General features: G+C 34.2%; 1 long non-coding RNA gene across 1 annotated transcript; it reads left to right on the plus strand.

Moving 5' to 3' along the window:
• The first annotated feature begins 4334 nt into the window (after positions 1-4334).
• LOC117176073 lies at positions 4335-8323 on the plus strand. Its single transcript, XR_004467578.1, has 3 exons — positions 4335-4470; positions 5191-5407; positions 5881-8323. It is a non-coding gene; the product is annotated as an uncharacterized LOC117176073 (long non-coding RNA).
• Positions 8324-9289: the final 966 nt, after the last annotated feature.

Consider the following 9289-nt stretch of genomic DNA (forward strand, 5'->3'; position numbering starts at 1 on the left):
TTTCAAGAAATTTCACCTGAGTTTCCGGCGACTTCGAAGCCGCCTGGCAACACTTTTGCATCCAGGTAAGTGCCTGGCAATGCACAGGTGCTATTTCTAATGACAGCCCCTACATGTACACCAATTTTCAACCTTATCCAAGTCACGTAAGTTAACTGCCAAAAATTCGCACCTTTGACATGTCGCCACGGGTAAACGCATCCACTCACACCTGTCAGGCACCCATTTTTACGTTCCTCATCATCAGACGAACATCTCATGTGAAAATTGGCCTTATCCGTATCACGCTCCCATTTACGTTGTCAGCCCACGGTCTATATAAATCCATTGGGATGAAGTGAGTCACTCTCACTCTCTGATTCGTGGGCCTTTTTCACGGAGCGCGACTCCCATTGGGCGGGCGCTTTGTGGTTTGGGCTTTTTGTCACGTATCTGAAATGTCAACTGAAATCTATTTTGATTAAAAATCTCATTTTTTTAAATTTATATTTTTTATTGCAAAGTTCATCTGTAATAGTAGAAATTAAAAAAAATAATAATAATAAAAATGATTTTCGGTGGTAGGTGAAAGAGCTCTCAGGCTGATCCCAGCAAAGCAAACAAAATCAATTTAATGAATCGTGATTTATGTATGAATTTGGATAGGAAATACATAAGTGACATAAGAGCTGCACGAGTTTTAGTTGCGGTTCCTAAAAGTTCAGAACAGGACTTGGACAACGTATGTGTGAGTAGAGAGACTATACGGAGAAATCGTATTTCTCTCCAAGAAAATATTGCAGCGACTGCAAAAACAAATTTTGAAAAATCAAATACCAAATTGATAAAATAAATTATGCAGCGGGATGGGAAGCTTCTTCTGCAATTACGCAACAAGCATCAGAAAGCTGATCATCTCCCTGTTCTAGTAACCAGTGCAGTAGTGCATGAGTTACTAGGAACTCCTAAGCTTGAGCAGGGGATTGAAGAGGCGCAAGCAAATGCCATTATATAGTTGCTTTGAAGAATGAATGATTGCTAATGAGGTTGTTGGCATGTGCTTTGACACTACGGTTTCCAATCAGGACCAAGCAATGGCACGCGCGCGATTTTGGAATGTAAACTTGGAAGGTCAATATTATACTTAGCTTTTCGTCATCATATTCATGAATTGATATTATAAGCAGTTCACGACCATTGAATGGAACATACGTCGGGGCCAGAAGTACCCTAGTAAAAATGCCTGATAAATTATCAATAGAAACTGTTTAAAACAATATAGGATGCAGATAGCTTTCTATGTGGTCTTACGTGGTTCTTAAGAGCCTTTTTATTTGAATATGGTTTCTAATGGCTTGTATTTGGCAATTATACGGCTACTTTGACAAAAATTAACTTGGATTTATTTTTCTTATAGGGTCGATTAGGCACTGATGTGCTTTTAAAACACGACTGGGAATATTACAAAGTACAAGATGCTTCTCTATGTGGCTCTATGAGGTTTATAATGGTCAAAAAGAATTCTATTTATCAAATGAAATTTCAAAGATCTGCATTGAAAGTGGCCCTAAAAGGAATCTAATAGGTTCTGCTTTTTTACGAATGCCAAAAGTTTAAAATTGCTGTTCTAAGAGATTTTATTAGGATTTGTAATGGTTAATCGAGATTAAATTAATCGGATATTAAAACTCAAAATAATGGTTTATAAAGTTGATCTATAAAGCAGCTTTTAGGTTCTCCTTTCTCGCGAACTGCACAAGTAAATATTGCTTCTCTAAGAGGTTCTCCTAGGAATTTGAATGGGAACTCGGATTAAAATTAATCGTACATTAAAACTAAAAATAATGTTTTCAAAGTGTCTCTACGAGACACTTATTAGGTACTGCTTTCTAACGAATGAAACAAGTTTAAAATTGCTGTTCTAAGAGAACCTTTTAGGATTTCTTATGCCAAATTTTAATTAAAGCCACTTCACAAGTCACCCGGGACCAGATAAATACCACTCAGAACCCAATAGTTAATGCATTCAAAATTTCACATAAACACACATTAGAGCCTAGTCAGATTCACATCAGAAGTTCTTACGCCCTAAATAGATGGCAAATAGAAACCGAAAACAAAATCCGTTTAGATGCCATTTAGGACCCAAAAAGTTATGCGTTGCGAGTACCGAGTACACAACACATCAGATCCTAATCGATGCCACTTCACAAGTTACTGCGGACCAAATAAATACCAGTCAGAAGCCTAATAGACATCCAATTAGTTGCCACTAAGGGCCCAGTAGTTAAGGCATTACGAATCCAAATACAAACACATTAGATCCTAATCCTACCCACATTAAAAGTTCCTGCGCACCAAATAGATGGCAATTAGAAACAGAATAGAAAATCCATTTGCGGATATTTTAATAAACTGCGTTTGTCTTTAGTTATTAGTATTAAGCTTCTCTAGGCAAATTTAACAATTACTTTAGTTTTAGAATAGCGTGCGGAGTATAGTTAAGAAGAATCGACTGTCAATAAAAATACGAGAAAACGTAGGAGAGTTTGTCAGAGGCTTCAGAGAAGTGTAAAATCTTTAGGTTTGACTTCTGCAAAGAAAATGTATTTTACATTTGGATTAATATTTTCCTTCTTTGAATCAAAAATTTCTGGTAATAGATTATGGCAATGTGCTAGTTAAACTTTTTTACTATTGTAACATAGCATCTTACTTCAGAATTTAAAGCATGATCAATTTTTTAATAATTTAAAAATATTTTGTTTGAATCAACATTGATTCGGAAGCATCTTTTTTCTCAGTGTGTGAGGGACCAAATAGAAAAACGATTAGTTTCCACTTAGGTAGCCAAGAAGTAGTGCATTGCGAGTACCTAATACACAACACATCAGATCCTTATCATATCCAGTTCAAAAGTTTTTAGAAACCGAAAAGAAAGCCGTATAAAATGCGAGTAAAAATGCTGCTTTCAAAGGTAGTACGACCTAATAGAAGGCACACCTATTAGGTTTCTATATGGATTCTGTTAGGCATTTTTACGAGGGTACTGCTCTTCAAGCGATTTGAAGAAGCATGGCCAGGAAAAACTTTAAATTTGGTATGAGTGATCCTGAAGTAAGCCAAACTCTTCAAAACGAAAAGCAAATAATTCTTCAATTTGCCTTAAACAGATTAAAGGTACGATCATTATTGTATATATTATGTTTTTATTTAATATTTTACAGTTATAAATATTTAATATTTTAATTAAGGTGTCATGCATGAAAACAGGACTTATTCCTTCGAAATCTGTCTACAGAATTGTACAAAGTTCAAGTTTTTAATATAATTCATATTTCTATACGTATATTTCAATATTTACGAGGAAAATGCGAAAGTTCAATATCATGCAGAAAAATTGTCTTGGATACAAGGCCAAATTGAATATAATTAATTTTGGGAATTGTAAGGTAGTAGTGTAGCTATATGGGCTCTACGTAACCTACAGTCTGAGCAAGGTTTTGATCTGTGCTAAGTTACCGACCGAGCAAGATTCTGATCTGTGCTAAGATATCGACTGAGCAAGATTATGATCTATACTAAGTTACCGACGGAGTAAGTTTCTGATCTATGCTAAGTTACCGACCGAACAAGATTGCGATCTATACTAAGTTACCGACCGAGTAAGTTTCTGATCTATGCTAAGTTACCGACCGAGCAAGATTCTGATCTTTTTTAAGTTACGGACTGAGCAAGATTCTGATCTATACTAAGTTACCGACCGAGCAAGATTCTGATCTGTGCTAAGTTACCAACTGAGCAAGATTACGATCTATTCAAAGTTACCGACCGAGCAAGATTCTGATCTATACTAAGTTACGGACCGAGCAAGATTCTGATCTATACTAAGTTAACGACCGAGTAAGGTTCTTACCTGTGCTAAGTTACCCACTGAGCAAGGTTCTGATCTATACCAAGTTACCGACCAAGTAAGGTTCTGATCTGTGCTACTTTTTATAATCTCATTTTTAATAATTATTAATTGTTTGTTCCTTCAGAATATTCAATATTTATTAGTTTTAATTGTTTAACTTATACTACTGAATAATTAAATTTGTGAACTTAATATAATTGTTAAATAGCTATAATCGATTATGTATATTATAAGACTTTTCTCTTTGATAAATCAGAAGAGATGGTACACTTACTAGTTTTGAACTAGTTTTGAATATCACGCGCTTAAAAGCAACAGACTGTTGACCTCCGTAGTGACTTACTGAAAGTTACCGCGTAGAGGAAAGATTCGCTCTAAGGATACCGTATCGTACAACGTACGTGTCACCTGAAAATCTCAGGCTTTGTGTAAGAGGTGTTTTTGTTATGTCGTGGCTTTTTGAGTTGAAAGAACAAAAGAAAAATTCAGTTTGTAAGCTGAAAATGGAAAATAACAAAAAGTGCTTAGAATAGGGTTTTGAAGTACCTGCATTCTCATCGTTAGAAAAATTACAGGTCAGTAATATATTTTCTTTCTATATTTAGAGGTTAGTTTTTTTTAGAAAGTAGAGATTTTTTTGATAATGTTAAGATATTTAGATAAAAATCTCGTGCTCCCTTAAAATAAATAAATAAAGGTAATTCGTAAAATCTTAAAATCTTTTGAGCTTAGTATTCTTATACTATTTTTTTTCTTCAAATATTCACCAATTCGATCCGAGGAACTTAAATTACTTTATATCAAATTTCAATTAAAAAACCATTTAATATTAATATTAAGTATTTAATAATCATTCCATAATATACTAAATTTAAAAAACTAAAAAAAAAACGCCAAGATCAACTTTTAAACTGTTGAAATTCGGATTCTGCGTTAAATTTTCTTTTGGAAACTCGCAGAGTAATTGCAATACTCTTTTTGCAGCGGTAAAAAGTTTTAAAAAAGATATAAGATCTATAATGCCTGTTGACTGCTACTTACAGATGATGCGTTTGACGTCGAGCAGTCAACAGATGTTATACGTCTTATATTTTTTAAACTTTTTGCCGTTGCAAAAAAACTATCGTGATTATTCCGGTACCTTCTTTAGGGAATTTTAACGCAGAATCCGAATTTCAACAATTTAAAAGTTGATTTTGATGTCTTGAGTTTTTTAAAAAGGAAACGAATGGGGGCCCAATGGGGTCTTTGCGGGTACTTTATAGAGGCTCAATTCGGTTCCTTTGTTCCGCCAGCGCAGCGGCATGCATCCAAACCTTAACTCTTGGAGGTCAACTATATAAGTTTAAATCTCAAATTATTACCTCTACAAAGAGATCTGAGAGCGATCAAGAGGTTCAAAAGGAGGTTGATAAGAAGCACTTGGATCAAAAAGTGAAAAAGAGGAGAATTATTAAAAAGGATAAAGATAATGATTCTAAGAAGAAAAATATTAATATCAATGATTTAAAGGTAAAATCTGAGCTTTAAAAAAGATAATGAAGATGAAGCAGCTAAAGAAAAATTAAGCACTTGCATGATGACTAATGTTATTTATCTTTTTTTTTGCTTGTCTTAAAACTTTTTAACTTATTTTATTTTATATTATTTTTTTAGAACTGTTTGAATTTATTTTTCTATGTAATAGTTTCATCATGAAAAAAGTAATTTCTGTTTGGATTTTTTTACAAAATTTATTGTTATCAGAAATCATTTTTATTATTTTTCTATATAATGGAATAACCATAGCAAGACTCATTTATGGTTGATCTAACATTCTCTTTCCTATTCTTGTAAGGAATTATATCATTATTTTATAAAATGAAAATAAGAATTTAGTTTATCTCATCGACAACTTTATTGTATAACAACACTTGTCTTACAAATGTTTATACATAATTAAACTCCACATTATTATAACCTCATCCTAGGTTCTTCATTTTCAGCTTCTTCGAGATGGCAGCGTCTTGCATTTTTTCGACCAACGTGCTGTTTGCGTCCAAAATCTTTAGCAGCCTTCCAGTTAAGTAGACGACGAAGATTTTCTCCAGCTCAGCTACGATCTTAGGACCATACCTTGTCTGGACTCTACGGACGTTCTTCACTTCATATGCTTGATTCGGTATTAACTCAGACATCGACTTCGTGGGTAGGAATTGCTCCATACGACCAACGGCATTAATTGCTGCGAGATCCATTTTGCTGTTCTTGATATATCGATAGTTCTGATCTTGTGTCGAAGTTGCTATTGATGCTTTCATCAGCTTCGGAGATACTAGAATGAAGTGATCGCTCCTGAGACTTTCTTTTATAAGCCACCGCTTTACCTACCCTACCCGCTCTAAGCTAATTAATTGCTTAATACGTTTAATTTACTAAGAACTGAATTAACTTAAAAATTAATTTTAAGTTTTGAATTAAGTAAATACTAATCTAAATCAGTTAATTTAAACTTATTTAAAGAAAATCAAGGCTAGTTAAAATATAATTTAGTCTATATAAATTATGACTATTAGGAGAGGGAACTTTGAATTAAATTCTCATATTTTTTCATTTAATAATATTTTATTTAGTAAGAAAATCTGAATCTAGTTTTACGAAAATAGGTTACAATTATTATAAAAATCTTTTATTGTACAATGATCCAAGTGATCTTCATTTGTGGAACATTTCTTCCGGTTTGATCTGGTGTATCCAGAATCCAATTTCTGAGGATGGTCACGTTTTGCACTGCACAATTACTTGTATAGGACGTGTGATAACATGAGTTTGTGGATCCTACATCTATTTTTTTAAGTGAAGGGCAGTCAAGTTCATCCAAATCTTGGATGTTAATGACAAATTTTTCAAGCCATCTTTTGTTCTGTAGACCTTCAACATAGATTAGGCGTGTATTTGTCAATGTTTCTCGAAGTATAGATCTTATTTTCTCATAAGGGACTTCACCAGCATTCCAGTTGATTCCATGGTAGTTACGTGTCAACCAGAAGTTTTCACTATTGTATCGTCCCGGAAGAGAACACCAACTGCAAGGCGATTCGAAAAGGAAGACTAAAAGGTTGAACATCTTGCTGAAGCGGAACAATGGCCAACTCCTTGAAAACAAAGTCGTTGTAGGGTTTCTTGAAGCCTTGAACATCCACAGCAAAGTCCATTTTGACTAAAACTGATTTTTACCTGCCGAAAGACGCCTTTTTATACCCCTCGATATTACCCCCACTACTTCACATAATTTTCTTTACTTCGCCACTGATTGGCTGGTATTGAACAATACGGTCATGTATAATGGGGCAATAGGCAGCAGTATTAGCTGAAAAGTTAACGCTGGATTCAAATTCTAAAGGAACATCTACTGATGTTTGTTTTAAAAACTAATTTTGTTTTGAAGAGTCAATAACAATGATTGGAGAATATTGCTTGAAAATACTCTTGCTCATCAGAGATTCTGCATCTTTGTCATAGTATGAAGCTTGGAAATTAGAATACATCTAAAACAATAATGCAAATCGATTTTGATTGAAGTTTAAATTCAAATTACCATGCGGATAATATTGAGAATTCTAAAACAGTTTAACATTTGTAATGTTACAATTTTCAAAGAAACGAGCATATATTTTTCGCTGATCCTTTCCACCTGTTTGGAATCCTAGTATGACATACTATGGTTTCTCCAATTGCGTTGAAGTCTTCATTTGGCATAGGTTTCTTTGAGTGGCAGGGATTAAAGGATATTTATACATTTCCCAAGATCGAAAGCTTATTGGTATAAGTGGATCCTTCTCAATATACTTGAGCAGTTGTATCTTTTGACGATCAGCTGGTAATAAATAGGGAACCTTCCACTCAACTTTTTGCAGTCAGGATCTCCCTGTGCAGGTTGAATAATAGCATTAAAGTCTGTGCGAGATCTTGTCAAGATACGTTCATGTTTAGCATTCACAACTATCTTTTGATAATCTCCAGCAAATCCAAAAATCATGTTGAGTGGTATTGTTACATCGAAGTATCCAGCTTCATTTGTTATTTTAGCATTTAAATCCATATCAAGCCAGCCTGCATTCTCAGCAGAATGAAGCTGATTAGTAGTTTAGTTCATAGTGAATTTCGTCAAATAAAAAGCAAATGGCATAGCCAATTAAATTTGTAGCTGCAGCAACTGTAGTTCCATTAGCTTGTACCAACCTTCCAAATGCATGTAATGAACTTTTACTTGGAAGAATGCAAAAATCTTGATTTTATATCGCAATTCGTATTTCGCCACTATTGTTAAACGACGATGAAACATAAGGTTGATGAGTATGAACTTCATAGTGCGCTATAGATTCATCATAGCTAACTCGAGCTTGAATGTTTAGTATTTCTTCTATCTTTGTGGCAACGACAAATAAACAATATATAAATTAATAGTTTCTTTTTTTCTTTTACAATTGTGAGACCTAGAGACTTTAGAAAGAGTTCGTTGTGAGATGTTAGTCTCTTGCGAGCTGATTGAAGAATGATTGCTTTCTGGCATGGTGACTTGCTTATGTAACTTCCACCTATCTTGCGATATGATACCCATTACGTTGATTTGACGTGCAACAGAATAGCTTTAGTCTCTCCTTGAAAATTTATCAAGTCTTCGTCTTGATGAACTATGCGGAGCTGAACGTGATGTATTAACTTCACAGCGATCGGAAGGTAAATGACATGTGATGGTACCTCAACGATCTTATATCCTGGTGGAACGGTCGGAAAGTATTCATGAATTGTATGAACTTTGTGATTGTTGATATATGCTCCAGTTGTAATGCTGCACTCTAATCTCAGAGTATTTACCTTAAGAATAGCTACTGGTAAATCTAATGTGTGAGTCCTATGAGCTTCCAGAATACGTGAAGTGAATCCCAAGAGTTGGCCAATAGAATCTTTCGGTTTGAAATTAACTTGACGGTTGCTCTTGATTTCACTACGCAATTTATTTTTGTTCACTATTAGCCGGTACTGTTACAACAGAAAAGTCTTCATTCACTAGAGACTTCTGTATATATTTTTCAATATCCTCAATTTCATAACTACCAGGGGGTATGGTCACTTCCTGATCACCAATGTATTCCTGATCACCAATGTAAAATTTATTGTTACCTATATCAAAATTAGGAATTAAGTTAAATGTAAGTTAACTCAACAAGACCAAGAACATAATTCATGTTCGGTGTGAGTTCTATTGGTGGAAAATATTCTGCCTCTAGGACAGATGAATTGCCTGAAATAGTAAGGGTAAACGATTCATCCATAATGACGTATTTCTGTATACTGATTCCTTATAACTAATTACTTGCGCTTGTATAGAGTATACTTGTTCTTTACTTTAAG

This window comes from Belonocnema kinseyi, chromosome 1 (assembly GCF_010883055.1).
Source record: "Belonocnema kinseyi isolate 2016_QV_RU_SX_M_011 chromosome 1, B_treatae_v1, whole genome shotgun sequence".
Taxonomy (NCBI): Eukaryota; Metazoa; Arthropoda; class Insecta; order Hymenoptera; family Cynipidae; genus Belonocnema; species Belonocnema kinseyi.